General features: G+C 39.6%; 1 long non-coding RNA gene and 1 pseudogene across 2 annotated transcripts; both read left to right on the forward strand.

Moving 5' to 3' along the window:
• Positions 1 to 1,895: 1,895 nt before the first annotated feature.
• On the forward strand, positions 1,896 to 4,698 carry LOC146465689 (uncharacterized). Its single transcript, XR_014868184.1, has 2 exons — positions 1,896 to 2,215; positions 3,125 to 4,698. It is a non-coding gene; the product is annotated as an uncharacterized LOC146465689 (long non-coding RNA).
• A 4,454-nt stretch (positions 4,699 to 9,152) lies between these two features.
• LOC146465690 (uncharacterized) lies at positions 9,153 to 18,587 on the forward strand (annotated as a pseudogene). Its single transcript, XR_014868185.1, has 7 exons — positions 9,153 to 9,807; positions 10,497 to 10,591; positions 11,855 to 12,010; positions 14,775 to 14,838; positions 15,294 to 15,571; positions 16,747 to 16,954; positions 17,408 to 18,587. The product of XR_014868185.1 is annotated as an uncharacterized LOC146465690 (transcript).
• Positions 18,588 to 24,888: the final 6,301 nt, after the last annotated feature.

Below are 24,888 nucleotides of genomic sequence, written 5' to 3' on the forward strand. Positions count from 1 at the left end.
GACACCTTTTTCAACGCGTTGCTGAGCACAAGAACTCGGCAATTGGCAAACATTTTCTTGAAGCTCACGGGAGCAAACACCTATTGAATCAGGGCCATTTTAACATCTTGAGAAAGTGTCAAAGCAAATTTGATTGTTTGGTATTTGAAATGCTGTACATCAAGAAACTTAAGCCTTGCTTGAACACTCAAACGGACTCTATACGTGCGAAACTTTTTGTTTAACCGGTAGCATTCTTCAATGCTACTATTTTAATTAATATCTATTGTCCATTTTTGTATTTATAGCCGCAATCTTGCATTTTTAATTTCACTTGATAATGATGTAATGTACATCGAAACGTCGTGTTTTTTAACCTTTTTATAATGTTTTTACGAAATGTTTTATCGCAATTTTTTATAGTCAAATGTTTTTCTAAGTCTTTGCTTCTTCGTATAAATAAATAAATAAATAAATAATAATAATGGTAATGATGATAATAATAATAATAATAATAATAATAATAATAATACTAATAATAATAATAATAATAACATATTTTGCAAGATGACCATTTCAGTTATAAAAACTGCTATTCACACTGCATACATTAAAGTTACGCATATAAGATCAGTGCACATGAATAAATTATTACTTTGGCTCAACTACCGTGCGGTGTGGGGATCGTGCTGGTATGAGGCGTTTGATGCTTGCGGGGAGGCCCGGGGATTCAATGCTAGATTTGTTTACCCCACCCACCAACCCTTCAAGCCGCCGTTACACGTTGAAACTTTTAGTTGAAACTTGTGTGCAACGGCGCTGCGAAACAAGTTTCAGCAGGCGTTGCGCCATGTAACATGGTCGGTTTCGTGAAACTTTTTCGAACTTCCGTTGCGAGACAAGTTTCACGAAAAGTAGAACCACTTTCTACTTTTGCAACGGCTCGCAACAGTCGCAGTGGCAAAAAAAAAAGAGTTTCACCGTGTAACACCACTTCGTGAAACTGGTCTCGTTTGCCGTTGCACACAAGTTTCAGCTAAAAGTTTCAACGTGTAACGGCGGCTTCAGTCTCACTCTGTGCCCGTTGTCGGATCGCCATAATTATCCCCAATCTTATAGCGGTGCGACAATGGACGCAGTGTGGAATACTTTATTATCAACATGGGTCCTGCGTTTAAAAAGAAACTAGATCTAAAAATGTTATATAAGAAATCGAGAATTTTATTCATATGAAAGGAGATAAAAAGACTAAAACTAGAATTCACGTACAATTATCAAAAATATCTGCTCCTGTATGTCGATTCCAATTTAACCCTACCAATGACCAGTTTGTTCTTATTCCTAATATCATAATCATGAATATCATGTCGTTTAAGTTGAAAAAAAAAAGCAGCGGCCGACTCGAACGTTCTCCTACTTTGGCTGCTGAACACTGATTTCAATGAATATATTTATTAGTTATATATTCTTTGTTTACTCTATCTTTACTTCTCTCTTGCATTACTTCAGGGGCACCCAACGGATCGTTTCGGTAAATTATCTGTTCGGAAGGCCCATAATCCCCTACAATTTTCTCAAGGGAAATTTTCACCTCGAACGTTCGTGATATGGGAAATTTAAGGCCTAGTGTTTTCGGATTGATAAAAATTTGGTTTCGGGTACCGAAGAAAGGTCAGCTAAGATTTTCGGAAAGGAAATAAGACCTAAGGTTTTCGAGAAATAGACAAAGATGCCCTAGTAATTTCGAAAATACTCAAGTTCCCCTAGAATGACCGAACAGATAAAAATATTTTGGCGCGGCCTGAAATGAACCTACAGAGCTTTAAAGGCACTCCAGATAGACCAAAATTGTGTTTTTAAGTATCTGAGAGAAAACTGTCGTTGGGTGCCCCTGATTACTTACCAATCCCGTTCTGCACAATATTCCGTAGGATTCATCAATGGCTTTTAGCCGTGGTCTTATCAATTTTGGGGATGTTCCGAAAACGTTTATTAATTCAACTAAGCTCTCTTCTTCTACGGTGACAGGAGCCTACCAAGGATCAGAGACCCAAAGACGCGGGGTCACCCAAAGCCCAAAACATTATAGATCAAATGTCACCAGTTTTCATTGGAACTGTCATTGGCTTGTGTGGAGTCGTCTTTATGTTCTTTATCATTGGCATGGCGCTGAGGTGCTTAAGGAGAGGGAACGCCCACCAACAAAGTTATGACCTTGAAACAGGACGTGTACAAGGTGACTGCTTTGTCACGCAGGGCCATGTTGAGTCTCAGATGAATAAAAGCTTTCTTCTTGCACGGCAAGCCTCTCCCAGACGCAAATTCAGCGATGCGAAGCTTGCCGGGTTGAAAACAAAGCTTTTCATTCTTCTGAGACTCAATATGGCCATGCTTGACAAAGGTCTATTGTAGTGGGAAACATAAGGCGCTGCATCAGTTAGGGGCCGATTACATGGCGAATTTCGGCCCGGGCTGAGATTTCAGCTCGGTTTCTTGAACAAATCTTCTTAAAACGACGTTTGCGATTACTTGAAGAAAGTTTCAGCCCGGGCTGAAATTTCCAGCCCGGTTTTTGAAACCGGGCTGGAAATTTCAGCCCGGGCAAACGGGCTTAAAAATCTCATGTAATCAGAATGACATTTTTAGCCCGGGCTGAAAAGCGAGGTCACCTGGGTAGAAAAGTGACGTGGGCATGCGCAATGATTTGTTTTCAATGAAACAAGATGACGGCTAGGACTGGCAGCCCGGGCTGAAATTCGCCATGTAATTGCAAAAAAATTCCAGCCCGCCTACCGGGATGAAATTTCACCCCGGGCTGAAATTCGCCATGCAATCAGCCCCATAAACTACTGGGTTGAATTGATGCCCAGTCCACAGCTCTTGCCTAACACAAATATCGAGCTCTTAAGAAGAGACCTTATGTTTCAAATACCTCTCCCCGCTAAGCTTTACCTACGTGATATTACAATTAAAGCGAGTTGCTAGGGGAACTCGTCATAATTTCTAAGATGGATCATGCGATGCCCTGGCATTGCGTCGTGGAGAAATAGGAACGCTGCAAGTCAGCATTTTGCACACAGTCAGTTCCCTTCAATTGCAACTTTAAAGTATGTATATGTCTTTTTTTATTTATATTTTTTTTCAGGCGAAATCTCTCATGGAAATAGCCTTGGCAATTTGGAGTGGCTGTGGGACCCAAGTCGTTTGGAATTTACTATAACTGAGCTAGCTAAAAAGCCATTTACACGACACAAACTAAGATAAGGCACAGATTGGAACGACACGTGATCCTTAGAATTCTCTTGATTCTCGAAAAAGGAAAAATTTAACTTTAAGCAGCTAAATTGCCTCAGATTGAAAAGCAAAGAAAAACGTACTAAGTCCAGTAAGTCTGTAGCTCAGTCAGTGGTCAGCGAGAAAGGTTGCCGCACTATGCTTCATAAGTCGAATATTATGCTTCCTGCCACCATCCTAAACTAGACTATTATACCCACGGTAATTCAGGTTATGCAGTAATTATATCCTCCTTTCCCTGAAAAACAAACACAATTTTCGTTTTAAATTTGTAACACAACGATTTTAGCATTATGCACGAAAAACGTGTCAACCCCTATCTTAAATAAACCAACAAACATGCCTGTTAAAAAGAGAAAATAATTTATTTAAAGAGATAAATTTGAAGCGTATGTCAGAAGTCGTCTCAATACTACTTGCGAATATGTAATAGCAAGTCATCCCTGGCTCGTCCGTCTAGCCCTCACTAGTAGTACGCGCTTTTATGTTTATTGAAACTTCCAGAGGTTGTTAAACTTAAAGGTGCCCAAACGCAAGGGGACCTGTCACTACGACATGAAACAGCGACAAAATCGCGGCCTATGCACACTAAGGGACGTATAGCAAGGACTTGTAGCTGAGACATATCGCAGCGATCTCACACATTAGAAAATGCGGCAGCTACAAGTCTCATGGACATGTCGAAGGACACATCCCGACGTGTGAGTTGACTCTGCGTGGCAATATTCTGTTAACGAATGCCACTCAGCGAGATAGACTCTCGCTGGGGTCAGCAACTTTTAATACATCTTTGTTCTTCTATGATTATTTAAGATAACAACAAATTCCTTAGTTTGTCCGGTGACATTTGTGTTTGGCAACACAGCACTAATCTATGGCTCGTAGTTCTTGTTGTAGTACTTATTGAATCTTTTCAAACAAACTTAAAATCTGCTGGCCTGATGCTTAGCCCAGCCACTTAGCTCGATTAGCTTGCTATTTCCAAGTGGCTGTGCTCTCTTCCTTAGTAATTTTTCTTTCTTGCATTTATGTTAACACTATATAATTTCTGGGCACGTATAAAGATTGTTGTTGTTGTTGTTATGGAAGAGTTATAGTAAGTTATGGATCAATATTCCCGAGTGAGTAATTTGGAATAAGTCCATCCAATAAGCAGCCGCTCGCATGGCCAGAAATTTGTGTCAGTCAGTGCTTTGAAATGGTGTCTCGCAAATCCATTCACTGGCACAAAATGTCTGATTGATTGAAACGCTACCACGTGATTTAGATAAGCGCGACGATCGGTACAGGGCGCATGCGCACGCAAACTGGTTGTAACAAGTAAAACAATGCCTATTAAATTGGCGGACTTGTAAAATACCTACGACGTGGTCTTCTGTACAGAAGTGTTTAAAGTTTGTGCAAGCAGTAAAAGAAAGGGACGAACATAATCGTTTATCCGTCAACGGCGGAATGTCTTGTTTATACTCCGTAGTGCTGATAGAGAGCTACACAGCATGTGTGAGGATAAATGCTCATTCTAAAGAGCGCCCGAATATTCTGGTTAAGGAAGGAATACCAGAGCAGGTCAAGAGTGTCATTGTCCCTTGAGGAACTTGGTAGAGGCTCAGCTAACCTAAAAAAGAACTATGTGTCAAAAACTGGTTGCCATAGCAACATGAAATTTATTGAACATTAGTTTTTTGCAAGATAAATAGGCCATTTTACAGTTGTGTGTTTAGTGACCTGGCCTTGGATTGGAAGCGAGGCTGGGGGTAACCTTGTTTTGATACAAACCTGACTGTTTTTCATATGTAAATGCAAACTAGTTAGCATAAGAACAGGATGATCTACATATGAAAAGCAGTGAGGTTTGTATCAAAACAAGGTCACCCACAGCCTCACTTCCAATCCAACGCCAGGTTACCAAGAAAAAAAAATGTTATTAAGGCTCAAATTCGCCGCGGGTTGAATCCCCCCCCCTTCTCAATTCGGTCTAGAAAGGATTAAGATGTGAACCACTTCCAAACAGGCGAATTGTATCATATAGCGACGGGCGACGTGAGAAAAGATCAAGACATAGGACATGATTCTTAGCGTTATTTTTGGATGTTACTAAAACCAGGAACGGGGAACTGGGAACGGGGAACGGGGAACGGGAGTCTGGGAACGAGTGTACAGCGGTAATCCCTATAAGAATTCAAAATAGACAGTTCAGTCATTTATTTTTAGGTTTGCGGTTTGGGATCTAGCAGCACTTTTGCATGAACGCCGATCAAATTTCAATTAAATTACAATTCAGCGCCTTTGAAATCTACAACTCTACCAGGAGCCCATTACCCCTGACTCTACATAAAAATGCAAAATAGAATAAATTAACTCCTCGGCCAAAGGTTATATAAAAAAGAGGGTTTAAACTCTTTTAACGTTTTATAAAATATATTGATGTTAACTACTGTATTTACAGGTAAAACAAACTAACAAACACCAAAACTACCACGAGATGAAATTAAATCTATCTCGCTCCCCAATCTGTGTCACGAGCGAATTGGCTACAAACAGATATTTACAACCGTTGATTTAAAATAAGTTATATTAATTCTAAAATATCTTACTTAACGATGTGCCAGATTCCCCGTTTAACTTGCTGAAGAAAGAGAAAATATCAGAATAGCAGTACAACCTGGAACAATTAAAATTAATTTTATAAAGGATGAGAAGCTTTATCAGCCTTCGATAGCCAATCGGAAGTAGCTGTTCCCACTAAAAGCAAATATTGCATTGTTCTCTATACGCGCTGGAAAGTTGTAGATTTCAAAGGCGCGCAATTGTAATTTTATTGAATTTTGATCGGCGTTCGTGCGAAAGTGCTGCTAGATCCTAAAGATTTAAAACCGCAAACCTAAAAAATCAACTGTCTTTTGTTAAAATAGCAAAGCATTTGAGCCACTACCGGTCAGTTTTTTTTCTCGCTGTGTTTGGATTATTTTACTTTTGCGTAAATGAGAAAACTGTGTCTGCTTAATCCAAGCTCAGCTCGCTCATAAACGAGTAGAGATGAAAGTAATTGCTACATGTTTTGACTGACGATGAATCAATGTAGTCAATTATACCTGGGAAAGATTTGCAGCTATGTAAACGTCTGTGTAGCGAGAAGCTGGATCGTGTAAAATTTCGAGTTCCATCCTTCCCGTAGGGTGACAGTTTTTCGTGGAACATTAAAAAAAAACAACAACAACAACTGTATATCCTTCAGTTACTTACCTAGGCCTTCAAACTGACAAAGTATGTGCGAAATCGATTTTTTGACCGTGGCCACGATTCTTACTGACAATCACTTTTAATTCCTGTTATGAAGTCACTTAACCCTGAATTTCTGCCAAAAAAATCTAAGACAAACCTTAAAGGCGCTCTTTACGTTGCATTAAATAGCCTATTTTGAATTCTTTTACGGATTACCGCTGTACACTCGTTCCTAGACTCCCGTTCCCCGTTCCCCGTTCCCGGTTTTAGTACATCCGTTATTTTTCAACTGCTTTTTTGTTTTGTTTCCGCTTGCCGAGACTTATAAGTTTTACGCACCCGAACACAAGTGATCTGATAATGTTCAGCCGCAAATATAAAAAAGGAAGCTCATGAAGCACGATTCACGGACTCGCGAATTGAGGCATTAACAAGCGCGTCTCCAAATATTCGCTTCGCTGGAAGATTTTAAGACCTTTACCTATTTTAAAGTGTAGCTTAAAGCTTTTGTCTTCTTTTATGTCAGTGTCGTACTCGAACAAACGTAAGTTCTTCCACTAAATACAGGACATTCGAAGAGCGAGAACGTGAGGGATTCAAGACTATAGAAGGACCGTTCGCGCAAATATCGCAACGGGTGGTTACACCGGCAGCAATATGCTGTCAATCAAAGTAAAATTTAACTTCCGGTGAACATCGCTTACGTCCCAATTTCTCGGCAAATACTCACTCTTTTTCGAAAATTTTTTTATGGTAGTAAGAACTTACTGGGAAGTTTATTTTGATTTAAAAAAAAATGAAAATCCAAACATTTTCTCTCTGAAGGTACACGGTAACTTTAATAAGAGAAAACAGGTGATTACGAAACGCTCCTGGAACTTTTCATTTTTAATTTTCTATGTTCTGGCGTCGACTAATAGCCCAAAAATTAATCTACCCCATGCCGCCTATGAACAAAAACGTCTATTGCAATATAAGTGCAACACCAGAGGGTATAAAAGACACATATAATGCTTCTTTGTTTTTCCGTTTAACCCCAAGGTGACGAACAACGGCCAGAGCAGGCAACAAGTTAATTACATGTGATCTCAAATGGAAGTCAGTTGAACTGAAGAACCTGGTAGCTTTCCGACTTTAGAACTGTTTCAAAAAGCCGTTTCTTATCAGAACCAAAGATTTTTTTTTTTTTTTTGGCACTGACTATTGTTAACGTTAAAAACAACGTAAATTAAGCATCAAAGACGCTTCGGCCAAACAACTTCGGCCTTCATCGGTTATTTTTAAAAGCCAACTGAATCACGAATTTGTAACAGTTCACAGTTCTGCGCGTGCTACGCCAGCAAAACGCAACCAACGGCAGCCGCGCTTGTTTACATGAGGGTTTTGTAGACATCCGGGATAGCAATATGTTCGTTTCCCGCGTGGTTGTCACTTTGCCGTTTCTTACCTCACGTTTTGTTACAAAGATTGTATAGCTCTATACTGGTGATGCATTAATGATTTAGTGTAAGTTTACATTTTGTTGAAATAATTATTTACCTTTTGACTGGGGAGAAAAATTTGCATAGCATCACAAAGTTTTGAGTTAACTTCTAATAACGTTTATATAAAAATAAACATTTTTAAAACTATTTTTAATTTTTATTACACTGTAGCAGTAACCCGTGGCCGGTTTGTTACAAGCTAATAGCTCAAATAACCGTTTGTGCCGTCCCCCCCCCCCCCCCCCACCTATCCTAGTTTTGTCATATTTACAACTTTTGGGACACTTGATTAGTTGTCTTAGAGAAAAGAAAAGACCATTGGCATTGATAAGGTCCTTTCTCAATAAAATGATTTCAAAAAAATACTTAAATCGACCAAAAATTAGAAAAGAAGGTTTTTGCGATGGCAGTATTGGAGGTACCGGTAAAATATAAGAAATATAAATACATTAGAATGAAATCCTTTTTTTTTTTGGTACCTTCAATACAGGTGGCCGTGAAAATCCTCTCTGATTATTCAAAGAAAGCTAGAAGCGCGCGCCGGGATAATTCGCAAAAAATTGACTTGACCTCCGAGAGAATTGTATGAAATTCATTACCAGCTCTCTCCAGTCCTGCAAATTGTTGTCATGACGGAAAAGATCAAGTTTTTTGGCGCTCATCAACGTCTCTCCACAGAATTACCTATCACCTTCTACAGTTTTTTTTTCCCTTCACGTTTGACAGAAATTGCTCGAGCCCGGAGGCTAGACGACGGCGCTTTTAAAGATTTGAATAAATTTGGTAGAAATAAGAAACGCGGTTTGTACTTGTGTGGATGGGCCAACGTTGGCTTTTCTTTAAGTTTAACATCTGGTTCACAAGTTCAGCGTAATTCGTGACTACAACGGTACGACTACACCTGAAAATGAAAGCAAATATCTTTTACAAACTTTTGAAACACCTGCGTTACTATATATAATCTATGAATTTGACCAATCAGCACACACAATGCATCGTAACGTAACCAAATTACAATTAGCGTCCCATGAGCGAATAGCTGTAAAGCAAATTAACTTGCGAACGACGTTTATGTGACCTGCACCGGATGTCTTTTGCGCTTAGCATTAGTAATTCAAGTTTGAATTATTTATTATTGTGAATGTCGATTTATAATACTTTGAACTACCGCAGTCTGAGACTCAAGTTTTCAGGAGTATTTGAAAATCTCCTTCGGCAAAAAGGAGCAAAAATGTTTACACTAACTTTCTTCTTTCTGCTAATTTTATTCTGCGCTTGCAGTTTTGCACAAGATTCGGACGAATTCTTAGATTTAATTTTGTCAGAACTTCCGATTTCGACATTTTCGCCGGTCGATCGGTCAAATTCGTGCCCAGAAAAGCTTGACGCCTCTTGGCTTTTAAGACCACCATTCGTGACGATGCCTAATGGCAGTGGAAGTCGTAATGGAAATGGTGTTCAAATAGGCGGCATTTTGCACGAAGTCTTAGATCTCTCCCTAGGAAAGTGTTGCGCCACACTAGACAAGACAGCTATCAAATACAAATTCCAAGCTGCAGATAACAGATCAATGTTGCATAAAGACATACTGTATGAAGAAACTGACCTTATTCTTCCGGTACAAAGCGATGACAAAGATAATTACAAACGTTATCTTCCTTACCTAAAGATACTGGAGTCGCCTGGAATTGTTCTCATTCAGAGATCTGATTCCCAGTATCGGGGTAGCAAGATTTTTCTACTATGGAATGCAATCAGTAGTTGCTGGCCAATTGTTGTGTCAACCCTTTTGCTGTCCTTTATAGCGGGGATATGTGTTTGGGCCATGGTAAGTGATTCTAATATGCCGAGTAACAACAAACTCACGCGAACACCTTTAGTTAACAGCATAATACGCATGCATAATAACCTAAGACGAAATCGACCTTTACGTTTTCGAACAGGTATTAACTAACGTGAATATTGATCCCAGTGGTCTTAATTTATCATATCTTTATTGCTGCATGTGTTAATCATCAAAACAAAGCGGCCTTATGAGAACCGTTCGGTCATAATTTGCATACTTCTCAGTGATCTTGAAAATTTATTCTTTTCCTCAATCATTCTAGCTAGCCAAACAACAAGATGTATATCCGAAACATTATTAGAGACTTGAGAGACCCTTTTTTTAAGCAGAAATAAAACAAAAACCTGATCTCGCCTTGTAAGGTTTAAGGAAGTACTATATTCATTTTTAATGTATATTTAATATTCTTTTCGACGCTGTCATTAAAATGCACCGTTAATAGAGGAAGAAGAGATACTTTTTAATGAAACCTGTCAAAATTGCAGTTTTATTTCATCTCGGCCTGTTAATTTTTTTTTCAACGTCTATGAGAATAGCCTTAACCATGTAATTCTGTGAAACAAACCTCTTTTCAGATTTGATGAGCCCACAATAGCTAGACCATAAAATTAGAGTATGCATACTTTTTACATTTGTTCTGCGGTGTATTTATTATTTAACTTGGAATTCAGGAAACCAAGGAAAATGCCCAGGAGTTCTGCAGCCCATTTTATCGCGGAGCTTTTGATGGCTTCTGGTGGGCCTTTGTTACCATGTCAACCGTTGGGTAAGCATATATGTTCTAAATAACATTAATAATAGCAGATTGTTTTCTGTTAATTGCAATATAAAGCAGTGGACAGCTGCGGAAATTCGATGTTTTTAAAGCCAACTATTAGCAAGGTAGTAAAGCTCGGTAGGAACAGCAAAATTACAATTTTAGAATAAGACAGTTTTTATCAATTAATTTTACAGCTACAGTCTTTTCCCAAGTTTTAATTAAAAGAAAAAAAAACTAGCTTGTGTACTTGAATTTCTCTGTATTTTAACTTTTCCTTTGTTTCAATTATTGCCTGTCTCCTGAGAAGAATTTGAGAGAGGGGTAGGTGGTAAGTAGTGTTAGTTCTCGGTATACGGAATCCCTAGAAGGCGACCAATAAGAGAGCTGTATTCAGCACAGGTGCAAAATGAACCAATCAGATTACAAGATATTTATACTGCATTCCAAAGTGATGATGTGTCCTTTTCTCGTACGTCCATAATGAGATGTTTTAAATTTTATGTTCATAATATTCTCAGATGAGTACCGCAAGTGACAATATTGACAATTCAGATTTAATAGGAAGCTCTGCAACCCATGGGCCCGTTCGGTAACTTACCGGGCCCGATAAATATATTTTTAAATGTTTTTTCCCCGATTGCACAATGATTAAAGGCATGGTACTTCGCCAATGTTTTCGTAGAATTATAAGATTTTAAAATTTTATTATTCAAGGCTAACAAAAAAATGACTTCTGTTAAGTAACATTTTTTCACTAAAGACACTTATCAGGCCCGATAAGTTACCGGGACTTTCCAGAAACAGGCCCCAGGCTCCCTTCCCGATCCCGATAATAATGTTGAATGTCGTAAAAGACTATTACCGTGTGATTGTGAGAATATTGAAAATGATGCATTGTTTAGTGAATGACACAGGCGTACTCGGAAAAACGGAAATCCGAGTGCTTCTTCGGGAAGTGACCTAGTTCGATGCTCTACCACTGAGCTACAGGAGACTCGTGGGAGCTAATGCAATTAAACTAGATTCATGAGAGAAACATACGTTCAAAATATCTCATTACATCATTATAACTCATTATGCATGTTCGGAGAAAATAATACGTCATCACTGTGGAACGCGATAAGTATGTACTCTGATTGGTTCATTTCAATCACGTGTGCTGAAAATGGCCTTTTGATTGGTAGTCTTCTAGGGTTTCCTTATATCAAGATCAGCCGGTGAATATACTACTTTACTTTTCTCAGTACAGAATTTGATTAATTTTCGCAGATATGGTGACAAGACTCCAAAGTCCATAAAAGCACGGCTGTTCTCTGTATTGTGGATAATGATCGGTATCACTCTTTGTTCTATACTAACAGCCACACTGTCCAGTGCTTTGACTAACGTCACAGTGAGAGATACGATGTGCTTGCAGCAAAGAAGGTATGGTACTTACAAGGAAGATTTATTTTTTTGTTACTGCAATGCAGTAAGGATCGTTTACTCGAGCGAAGCAAGGAAATTGCGAGGCCCTCCAATTATATGTGCTTTATTTAAGCCGTTGTAAATGACAGATATCTTAAAATCACAGCCACCTTAGAAGCTCGATGTGCGTTTGGAAGTTTTACTGTGATAAAAGACCTTTGGAGAAAAATGAAAAGTGGTAAGTTTTGGGGGTTTTTTTTTTTGACATTTTAACGAAACGATAAAATCGATTGGGTCTTAACTTCAAAACGCCCTTATAGATTTTTGCTAAGGTGGCCCTTAAATAGTCTATGTTAAGTACATTAAATCTTGAAAGTTTCGTTGGCAAGTGTGTGAGTACCAGATTTCGAGAGAATCGGCGTTATTTAAAATCAAAGATGTTTGAGTAACAAGAAGAAGAGGCATTGGTGGGCTCGGGGCCGTGATTGAAAGTTATTTCGTCAGTGGGAATGGAAGTTGAATATAGTCCAAGTTGGGGCACTTAAGTTATAGCCTCCCACGCAGACGTTCTTAGGGGTTCGTCACGCGTTCCTGCCCCACGAACGTCTGCTGAAACGAACAGCCACTTCCGTTCGTCGACTGCGGACCAATCAGGAGCCGTTTCCCAACTTGGGTAAACTCGTGTTTGATATTAAAAATATTACCCTAGACAGGATGGCGGACTTAAATGTGGTTTTTGGTCATGTGTGCCAAACGTTTGGTATTAGGGAGTTGAATGCATATCAAAGAGAAGTCATAGTGCAATTTGCGCAGAAGAAAACTGATGTGTTCGTAAACCTTCCAACTGGTTATGGAAAGTCACTTATTTAATATGAAGCTCTATCGTTTGTTTACAATTCAATTCTTGAAGCTGCTGGTCACTGATTGTTGATGTGGTTTCGCCGCTTGTAAATCTTATGAAAGACCAGGTAGACAAATTGGCAAATCTTGGGAATTCTTGCCGCTTCTCTCAATGAAATCACTGAAGAAAATGCAGGGTGTTGTGGAAAGAAAAATTTCAATCGTATAAACTATATGCACGTCCGGAAGCGAAAATATCTCCACGGGTGATGATTTCCGTTGTTTCGCAGTATGTGATTGGCTTTACTTGTCATAATGAGTCAATGCTGATTGGTCTGTTCAGACAAAGGCAATGTGCCGACGAACGGAGGTGGCTGTTCGTTTCAGCAGACGTTCGTGGAGCAGGAACGCGTGACGAACCCCTACTGAGAACGTCTGCGTGGGAGGCTAGGGCGGTTAGAAACGCTGAAGATAGCATGAGCAAATTTGATCCGCGCGCTCTGACATGTGTCTGTTTGTGTAAAATATCTAAGTGGCCAAGTTTCTTCAATGAGAATAAACAAAAAAAATGCTTCTCTAATGAAAAAATTATTCAGATTAATTTTTTTATCCAAAAAGTGAACGCGTACAATTTTCGCTACGAGGCGATAAGCACACAATTAATTTGAAAGAATTGCGTGTCAAATTTCCTTATTCTTTCGTCTTAGCGTTCAAAAATGTTTTTTTCTTTCCGAAAATGGCGTATTGGAGTATTGAAAATTTACGCGTGAACGACACAGCTCGCCATTTTAATTTAAATTTGATATTTTATTGAGTGAGCATGCATGGGAAAGAACTCTTGAATATCGTTTCCTGTGGTGATGAATTGGCGAAATACCAAATTTTGATATTTGCAAACATCGTTGTCAAAACCAAAGCAGGAGATTCACTGAATAAAGATAGCGAGTCGAAAACTAACGCAAATGGGCCAAAACTCAGCCGGGTAAGAAAAGAAGTAGTATTGTTATCTTGGACGAAGAGGAGATTGAAAAGTTCCAGAGAAAGCAGGTCACGAAGAATACTGTCGAAGGAACTAAGTGTGCTGTTCGTCGCCTTTAAGCGTGGTACAACGATCGATATGGCAAGACACTGGAGTTTACAAGCATCAACGAAAACCAACGCTTCCGACCTGCTGAAGAACTTCTTTCTCGAAAAACATAGAAGAAAATGTTTGATTGACTGGAAGAACCGGAAAGGTGCTCTACAGCTGTCTACAACAGTACGGCCACAACTGTAAATACGACGAGCACCGAGCACCGGCAGTTGTTCTCCAATTATTTATTTGTTCCACTTAGAACTCTTGCAAGATTAACATTAGTTTCCCAAATAGCGAGTGACATCCCATTTCATGACAGTGTTAAAGAATTAATGCCTCTGTTAATGGAAAAAATGAAATTACAAGACTTAAACCTTGGGACAATCATAGAAACGTGTGATTGTTTTGAAAGTTTGTTTTGAAGTTTTGAAAATTTAATCAACGCATGACCGCTATTTCAGATCTCTTAGAATTACACGTCTCTCTTAAAATGCATTGAAAAGTATTGTATAAACATATCATTCATGACAACGATTTCCAGTAAAATCAGAGCACTGAAGTCCGAAAATTCAATAAATTCTGAGAGTTTGGAAAGCAGTTTGAATATAGCGACGCCAGTCACAGTCAGTTTTGACCAGTCACAAGCTAGTATTTTGACAAAACATTTCAAATTTGATGCGTACGTGAGCAACCCAGCTCAGTGTCGCAATTTCAATTAACATTTTTGAACCAATCACAGACCGCAAAGTGAGACGGCAATACCGCGTGATATTGACGTCTCTCGTGTAAGACAGAACTACAGAGGAATCGCAATACTCAATAACACATGGTTAAATTTTAAACATCGGATTTCGTATTGTTTCGCAGATTGGCGTCGTAAGGGATAGTATCGCCCTTCAGGAAGCAGTAAATCTTGGTGTTAACCCAACAGGTCAGTCTAGTGATGTGATCACTCCACTTATTTTTTCTAGTGAAGTACTTCAACCAAAATTAAATACTGTTTATGTAAAAACATTGGTTGAGATCTAGTTAAGGACGTTTCCACGCATATACGTCAATCAGCTATGTTCTATCATTTTGAGGTCGTTTTTACAATAGCGTTTTTGAACCGAGGGAAAGTTAATTAATATTCGTTCGAGAAAGCAGGGAATTCGAATTAATCGAGTTCGAGTTGGCTGATAGTAAATGACTGAAAAAAATTGGGTCAGGCAAAGCAGGAATCGGATTTTGTTCGAGTTAGTCAGTGGAGAGTTCAAGTTAACCTATAGCTCGAGTCAGCGGGTTTTTTTTTTCCCAAATCGGATATAAACCTCTCTCCGACTCTGGCTCCCTGATTCAAGCAGCCTCTCACTCATCGTTTAAAACTTATTTCCTACCAATTTATAGTCTTCGAAGACCTAGACGAGGTCCACGATGCTTTAGTTGAAGAACAGTCAGTAGATGGAATTTTGGAGGAGATGTTTACTTCAATCGAATACCTGAAACGAAAGGAAAATCCAGGGATAGCCATTGTCCATTTGTTTGAACAGAAACACGGATATGGAGTCGCATTCAAAAAACACGTTTTTGAAGGCAAGATTTGGAGTTGCATGAAGGAAGTCATTACATTTGTGAGAGATGATGACATTTACACTGTAACACGTAGGCATCAAATTAAAAGCAAGGTAAGATAACTTAAGGTTGTAAGTTGAATATAGACAGACTTCGTCTTGGGAAGAAACGACATACTCGGGAAAACAAAACCAACTATTTCCCTCGAGACCATTGACATAACCTCCTTCACGGTCCTCAAAGTAAAGTGATGACGTCAAATGACGTATATGATTAACCAAATGGCGGCCATCTTAAATCAGCCATTTTTAATTTTTGGATCTTCCCAAAACTACGTATACGTACAGGAAAACGCCGAAATTGAGCGAAAAAAGAATGCCTGTCAAAACTTGGTTTCTATGGTGTTATCGAATTCAACCAACTCTAAACGACCACATCCAAAAATTTCCTAGATAAATTACTGAAATATTCCTGAACTTTCAGGGTATTTGCTCAGCTGACATTAAAAAAAGTTATTCCGGTTCAAAGTTGCCGCGGGCAGGATCCCCCCCCCCCCCCTTCCCCGACCGGTCTAGATAGGGAAATGTTTCTGCAAAGATCGGATGGTAAGTTGCTTGTTAAAGCAATTAATGAGAAAATTAAAAGTAACGCATTAACGAATATACAAACTCAAGATCTTCGATTGGGAAACACATGAAACAACATGGGGTCGAGGAATCAACCATTGCAGACGATTTTTCGATCCTTTGGTCCTTCGCCCCCCCCCCCCCCCCCCCCCACCTACATTTTTAGCTATATCTCTTTCTTATTCTGCTGTCTCAATAACTTCAATTTCTACCCATTGCCTACCAACCTTTATGAGAAGAAAGCAAGAAATTATCCGTGGATAGTATAGTGTATAATAATTTTGCTCAAGTTGCATTATATATTTTGTTGCATCTGACTCTTACCACTTACTGACACTTACTACCACTTACTACTTCTAGTCACTTACTACTTTATTAATAGTTCAAGTTTAATGATTACTCAATCTGATTTCTTCCTTTATGTGCAAAAAAGAGCAGCCAACCCGAACGTTCTGCTACTTTGGCTGCTAAACATTGATTTCAATGTATAAAATCTATATTTACTGTATCTTTACTTCACTCTTGCGTTTCTTACCAAACACGTTCTGCACAATATCCCGCAGCATTTTTCAATGGTTTTTTGCCGTGGTCTTATCAATTTTGGGGATGTTCCGAAAACGTTTATTAATTTAACTGAACTCTTTTATTTTACCTGATGATAGGAGCCTACCAAGGATCAGAGACCCAAAGACGCGGGGTCACCCAAAGCCCAAAATATTATAGATCAAAAGTCACCAGTTTTCATTGGAACTGTCACTGGCTTGTGTGGAGTCGCCCTTATGTTCTTTATCATTAGCACGGCGCTGAAGTGCTTAAGGAAAGGGAACGTCCACCAGCAAAGTCATGACCTTGAAACAGGACGCCTACAAGGTGATTGCAGTTTATGGACCTTTCTCACGAGGGGCCTTGTTGAGTCTCAGATGAATAAAAAGCTTTGTTCAGTTGCTGCGAGGACTGCCTGGTTAAAAACAAAGCTTAATATTGCCACACTTGGCAAAGGTCTATTGTAGTGGGAGACATGTACAGTTGAGGCGCTGCGTTGGTGTAACTACTTGGTTGAATTGATCCCCAGTCCACAGCTCTTGCCTAGCACAAATATCTTGTTCTTAAGAAGAGACCTTTAATGTTTCCTTACTAAGCTTTATTTGCGTGACATTATAATTAAAGCGAGTTGCTTGGGGGAACTCGTCATCATTTCTAAGATGGATCATGCAATGCCCTGGCATTGCGTCGTTGGGGAATAGGAACGTTCCAAGTCAGCATGCTACACACAGTTTCCTTCAATTACAACTTTAAATTATGTATATGTCCTATTTTTTTCAGGCGATATCCCTCATGGAAACAGCCTTGGCAATTCGGAGTGGCCGCAGGATGCTATGCTATAACTGAGCTAGCTAAAGGGCCATTTACACGACGCAAATAAAGAAAAGGCACAGATTAGAACGACAAATGATCCCAAGAAATCTCTTGAATCTGGAAAAAGGAAAGATTTAACTTTAAGCAGCTAAATTGTCTTAAATTCAACAGCAGAGAAAAACGTACTTAGTCCAGTCAGTCTGTAGCTCGTCAGTGGTCAGCGAGAAAGGTTGCCGCACTATGCTTCATGATTCGTATATTATGCTGCTCGTCACCAGTCTGAAAAATAGACTATTGTGCCCCATGGTAACTCAGGTTATGCAGTAATTATATCCTCCCTCCCTGCAAAACAAAAGCAATTTTCAAAAATAAATTTGTAACACAACGATTATAGCATTATGCACGAAATTACTCCGGATAAAAATGTGCTAGCCCCTCTCTTAAAAAAACCAAACAAACATGTTTGTAAAAAAGAGAAAATAATTTATTCGGAGAAATTTGTAGCGTATGTGAGAAGTTGTCTCAATACTACTTACGAAGATGTAATAGCAAGTCACCCCTCGTCCGTCTGGCCCTGACTAGTAGTACGCGATTTTATGTTTATTGAAACTTCCAGACGTTGTTAAACTTAAAGGTGCCCGAACACGAGGGAACAGGTCCCTACGACATCTAGCAGCGACAAAATCGCGGCCTATACACACTAAGGGACGTGTAGCAGGGACTTGTAGCTAAGACATATCACAGCGATCTCACACATTAGAAAATGCAGCAGCTGCAAGTCCCACGGACATGTTGCAAGGACACATCCCGACGTGTGAGTTGACTCTGCGTGGCAATATTTTGTTAACGATTGCCACTCTAGACACACTCACGCTGGGGTCTGTGGACTACGTCATACAAGTTTCTTGCTTCGTTATGAAGGGAGAAATTTGTTCGACAAGGGTCACGAATTTTTTGTCCCCCTCGTGTTCAGCCACCTTTAATACATTTTTGTTCTTCTATGATGATTTTAGATAACGACAAATTCCTTAGTTTGTCTGCGACATTAGTATTTGGAAACATAGCTATAATCTATGGCTCATAGTTCTTGAAATAGAGTACTTATTGAATCTTTTCAAACAAACTTAAAATCTATCAAATAGAAGAAAGATCCTCGCAGTTACTACGCAACTTAATCAGTTCCGAAAAGATGCCTGCAAAAATTTCAAGCTTGAACGCGATTCGAACCCATGACCTCTGCATCACAGAGGTCATGGGTTCGAATCCCGTTCAAGCCTGAATTTTTTCAGACTCCTTTTCGCAACCGCTTAAGTTACGTAGTAACTGCGAGGATCTTTCATCCGCATTTCAAAATATATGTTTCATATATTTACATTCAAACTTAAAATCTTTTGTCCAGGTGGAAGGAATGGAAGAGTTATAGTTTTGGAACCCGAGTGAGTAATTTGGAATAAATCCACCCAATAAGCAGCCGTTGCATAGCCAGAAATTTCTGAAGTTTCTTGGCGTGTCCGCAAATATTAAAAAAGTTATTCAGGTTCAAATTCGGCGCGAGCAGAATTCCCCCCCCCCCCCCCCCCCTCTCCCCACACCCCTTCAATCCGGTCTAGAAAGGATTAAGATGTGAACCACTTCTAAACTGTCGAAAAAAACTTATTTATGTGCTCGTGCAGATTTCTTGTGTGCATATTTAAAGCGTCAGTGTAACGTATAAGCATGCTGATTTTGCGAGCTTGAAAATTACTTATTCGAGCCAAAAATGTCATCCATTTTTTCACGCGGCCACAACGATCTTGTGAAAATTCACTGGTTCTATTGCTTTTACCACGCAGGAGTAAAATATGTGCTGAAAGGTACCGTAGATTTGATTATCTACAAAACACCTTAAAATGAATTTGGAGGTCCAGCGAAGACAAAAGTCCTATGGCCTGACACAGAATTTAAGAGACGAGGTGATCTAGTGGTTAGAGGCGCGGACTAGTAATCTGGAGGCCTCAGGTCCGAGTCCCCGCTCTGACCACTAGCTTGGATTTGTTTTGGGGTAGTCCCCTGTTCAATTCCTCGGCCACGCTTCGTAAAAAGCCAACTGTTAAATATTTTTTGAATGATTATACAGCCCAACAAGCTTCAAGCCTTCAATCTAACCATGTATAAATAAATTTACTTTACTTTACTTTACTTTACTTTACTTTTACTTTACTTTACTTTACTTTACTTTACTTTACTTTACTTTACTTTACTTTACTTTACTTTACTTTACTTTACTTTACTTTACTTTACTTTACTTTACTTTACTTTACTTTACCTTACCTTACTTTACTTTACTTTACTTTACTTTACTTTACTTTATTTGACTTTGCTTTGCTTTGCTTTACTTTACTTCAACGTGCCCACAACGTAATTTTTCCTACTTTCTTATCTGAATCTACACATCTATCAAAGAGGTTATGGGAAAGGAAATAGCGATTTGCACAAAACGCGATATCAAAATGAAATTAGAAAACGTTCAAATTTGCCGCCATTTTGGTTCGCCATATGACTTTGTCTTCTCGGGACTGTGACGTAGATTAAGGAAAACGTGACTTCAAACTTCGTCTGTAATAGCTGTTCAATTGTTTACTTTCTGTGTCAGACAAGCCCTCTTCAACCGATGAAATTGCAGACATAACATGAAGACGGACAGCAAAATACCAACGCTCACTATTAATTTTCCTTTCACTTCGTTTGCAACACTCTAGCGCTGGTTCCTGAATATACGTCACATAATGTCCGTCGGCCTTTCTAGTCAGCGGCACGGATAGAGGGCAAAAGTAGCGGTTTTACGTAAACTACTTAAGTAAGCTAAATTTATGTCTTTGTTTCGCTCGTTTCGCTTTAAATGTTTAGATTCACGTGGGCTTTTTATGAGCCCGTAGGCATTTTCATCAGCGGAACAGGTCGTAAAGAAAAAAAGAAAAAGTAGGATTTTCGAAGACTTTAAAAAATCATTAAAAAAATCGCGTTTCGTCGGAATCTGAAAAAAATTCTTCGGGGAACGTCATTGCTTGATGTTTATGTTCGGATGAGTGGATAAAAAAAATCGTTATGGTCACTTTAAGGAGAAAAGGAATCTGTGTTTATTTCGTATTTGTATACACATGCGGTGGACGCGATGCATTAAAGTCATATTTCTCAAACTTTACATTTCCAGATACACAGATTGACAAGTTGTCTCCCGCGCAGCCGTCTTTAGTGTCGTCACGCAACGCTCCTCCCCACAAACGGCTGCTAAACTTCGAACCACATTCCTTTCACTTTGTTATGGGCGCATGGTGTTTGCACGTTATACTTAGCTACTCCACCCATCAGGCTTTTGTTTGGCATCAGACCAATCACGGCTCGATATCTCATCGGGGTTTTCCTCGAGTTTCGCGAAAAGCGCCAGTCATCTTAGTGCTTTCCTATGGATGTGACTCCAAAAAAACTGGTTGACTGCAGGTCAAGATGTTTCATATGTTCGTCCGCTTCGACTAAGAAGGATAAAATTTATGTTTTCGGAAGAAGTTCTTGTGATGTTGCACAGATCATTCGCTCTGCACTAAATGTGGACGTGAGTCGATACTTAGAGAAGCGAGATCTGTGTGTTTGTCGGGACAAATGCTATAAGCAGTTGCAAAAGTTCCAAAAGGCTTCAGATAAACTGACAAAAATCAAGGTAGAGATAGAAGAGGCTTTCAAGGCAAAGGAAATACCCAGAACCAAGCGACTACTACGATCAGAAAAAAACATCGACGAGAACAGTGTTGTATCATCACCGAATTCTGAAACACCTACTCGTGTTAAAAAGTAAACGCTTGTCAGAAGAAATCACTGAAGCATCCTAGAGACTCCCATGACAGTTACTCACTGTCTTAGCTTTTAATATCTACCGGATGTGAGCTTACCCACAAAACAATGGAAATACATGTTAGCTCGAAGAACATAATACTTGTCTTTCAGTCACGAAGCGACAGAGCTGAAAACAACTGCAGAGGCCAAAGCTCTCGAAAGCGAGAGACAACATTGATCAATTAACTTTGTAAAGACGTGGGCCTGTTTAGCCTCCAACGCAGACGTCCTCAGGGGTTCGTTACGCGTTTCCTACCCCACGAACGTCGGCTATCTCTAAAATAGGGAACGGGGAACGGGGAACGGGGAACGGGGAACGGGGAACGGGGAATCTCTAAAAGGGGGAATCTCTAAAATAGGGAATCTCTAAAAGGGGGAATCTCTAAAATACTGGAATCTCTAAAATAGGGAATCTCTAAAAGGGGGAATCTCTAAAATAGGGAATCTCTAAAATAGGGAATCTCTAAAAGGGGGAATCTCTAAAATAGGGAATCTCTAAAAGGGAGAATCTCTAAAATGGGGAATCTCTAAAATAGGGAATCTCTAAAAGGGGGAATCTCTAAAAGGGGGAATCTCTAAAATAGGGAATCTCTAAAAGTGGGAATCTCTAAAGTAGGGAATCTCTAAAAGGGGGAATTTCAAAAAAGGGGAATCTCTAAACGGGAGAATCTATCAACAAACTGGATAAATCTATGAACGTTTTTCCTAAGAGACATTTACAGCATTTGCCAACAACCAATAATATTATTGACAGTTGTTGTCATAATTACTAGATATATAAGATAAAAATAAATTGTCGTCGTCGCTTGCCGCAATATCTTCGGAAGGGGTGGTCTAAAAAATTTATGCCAATCGATACCAAAGGGCCACATACAGCAAGAGAAATCGAATTTTCTACAGCATCTTACTGCAAAACGGTAAAGATGAAAGCGCAATTGAATCTCTGAATAAGCCGTAGACTCAAAATGATTGGAACTGGAACCGGGCCTGGCATCTGTAACACGGGTCGACCATCATTAACTGGACTAGACAGACGTCTTAACGCCTGCAGAAAGCTTATCTAGTCATCAGTTCAAAAATCCCAATCGTGAAATTCGCGGTGTTTGTGTTGCGATTGATCCATCAGCCCTAATGGCCTTACAACGATGTCTAATAAAAAAGCCGCCCCTTTCTTATGTCCAAAACTAACCAATTTCCTTTCATGCCTTTCGAAAGTTGCAACAAACGCCCTCAATGTTTTTCAAGAAAAAAAAAAAGGTTTCACTGGTCAAGGAAAACATTCACCTTATCTATGATGTTATCACTCAGGTACCAGACATGCTTATCTCCCTGGGATAAAGACATGTCTGACGTAGGCCGGAAGCCACCCAAATTGTAAATGCTAAATATGTTTTCATTGTGTCTGGCTGGTTACGTTTCATGGCGTAATTAACACGACTAGTAATGAGAATATAAGGTTTAATAGCGTCTGCGTTTTTATACCAAAAAGACAAATTCTCTTAAAGGAGTACCAAATGGCGGGAAATGGCTGCAAGAACGTGTTAAGATAAGACATGTCATCCCGACCTTCGGTCGACCTTTTTTCAAGTCGGTGGCTTCAGGTCAACATGGATAACAACTCAAGTTTCCATTGGCGTTTGCCAGCAAAAGAAAAAAGCTTGAGGCGTTTGATGGGCTCCCAAAATTTAGCTGGGACGAGATTACGAGCCAGGAAGTAATTGGTCAAGGCTCATTTGGCGCGGTGTTTATTACCCAGTATCAGACAACAAAAAGGCCTGCCGAAACAGTGGTTGTAAAAAAGCTTTAGAGATTTAAGAGATTCCCCCTTTTAGAGATTCCCTATTTTAGAGATTCCCCCTTTTAGAGATATTTCCCCCTTTTAGAGATTCCCCCTTTTAGAGATTCCCTATTTTAGAGATTCCCCCTTTTAGAGATTCCCTATTTTAGAGATTCCCCCTTTTAGAGATTCCCTATTTTAGAGATTCCCCCTTTTAGAGATTCCCTATTTTAGAGATTCCCCCTTTTAGAGATTCCCCCCTTTTAGAGATTCCCTATTTTAGAGATTCCCCCTTTTAGAGATTCCCTATTTTAGAGATTCCCCCTTTTAGAGATTCCCCCTTTTAGAGATTCCCTATTTTAGAGATTCCCCCTTTTAGAGATTCCCTATTTTAGAGATTCCCCCTTTTAGAGATTCCCCCTTTTAGAGATTCCCCGTTCCCCGTTCCCCATTCCCCGTTCCTCCATTCCCCGTTCCCTGTTTTAGAGATAGCCCACGAACGTCTGCTGATTCGAACAACCACTTCCGTTCGTGGGGGAGGAAACGCATGACAAACCCCTAAGGACGTCTGCGTTGGAGGCTTAGACCTGTTAGACTCTCATATACGTGATAAACGAACATCCTGCAATCTCACTGCAGAAAAGCATGAAATCACGAGTTACGAAATCCACGGATCCCATGTCTTCGTAGATATATAGCATTTATTTAGCGCTGTGTGATATCAGGCTTGCAGTTGTTCCGAGCCGGTAAATCTATAAAAGTGCCACAGAGCTAGCATACCCAATGGCATTTGAAAATTCTCCTAACGGCTCAAAATATCATTAGGAAAACCTCCATGAGCAAGATGAAAATCATTAGGCAGAGCTAAGGTGCCATTGTAGGCTTTATTAGAAATCTCTTTGCGAAGTGCAGGAGTCGCGTTGGCCCGTCAACGCATCTTGGTTTGTTCTGTCGACCCCACGCGGTCACCGAATAAAACGCGAGCTGTGATTGGACAAGACGTTTTGGCGCGACTGGCTCCAGGATATGGGAGCGAAGTTGTGATTGCTCAACAACGGGAAAGGAATGTGGTTCGAAGTTTAGCAGCCGTTAGTGGGGAGGTCAGCGTTGCGTGACGACATTAAACACGGCTGCGAGGGAGACTAATTGACAAGATGCCCACGTTTTCAGTATATCAGTTTTTTAATAAGTCATATCATAAGATGTAAAGTTAGAAGTACACCCGGGGAAAGTAAATGTGGAGTTGAAATCGTGTAGAGAACGAATGTCATTGATCCCCTTGAATTATAGAAGCACACATACCTCTGACATACAAAAACTGCTTAGAATGCTTATCCGGTTCCAACACTGTTAAGGTGAATATTATTTATCACTTTCTTCGTTCATTTACTGTGAGAATCAAACCAGGCTAAATCTTTCGCTGGACACTAAATTTTGCATGTACTTAACAATTATCTTGCAAAATCGCGTGGAAAATATCAGGCGATATTCCGCAACATTGAGCAGGATAATTGTTTAATTATTCAACACATTGATAACAAAGCACTGCTGTTATAGCAGAAAAGCTGGAGGCGATCTTTATTTGCGAAAAAAAGAAACTTGTGCGGACGACGTATATTGAGTTCACCATGACGATATTCGGGCAGTGTTACAATGTGTTGAATAATAATATTTTACTAGAAATACGTGACTCGCAAAACCTTGCGCGTTAGAGCAGGGTAGACAGTTAATTCGGAGTGATGTTGTCTTTTGTTTTTGCTCTGTGGTTTTCTGATGCCTCCTTCGAATTCTCGGCTTCGCTGCT

This window comes from Pavona decussata, unplaced genomic scaffold, assembly GCF_977016875.1.
Source record: "Pavona decussata unplaced genomic scaffold, jaPavDecu1.1 SCAFFOLD_155, whole genome shotgun sequence".
NCBI classification, from domain to species: domain Eukaryota; kingdom Metazoa; phylum Cnidaria; class Anthozoa; order Scleractinia; family Agariciidae; genus Pavona; species Pavona decussata.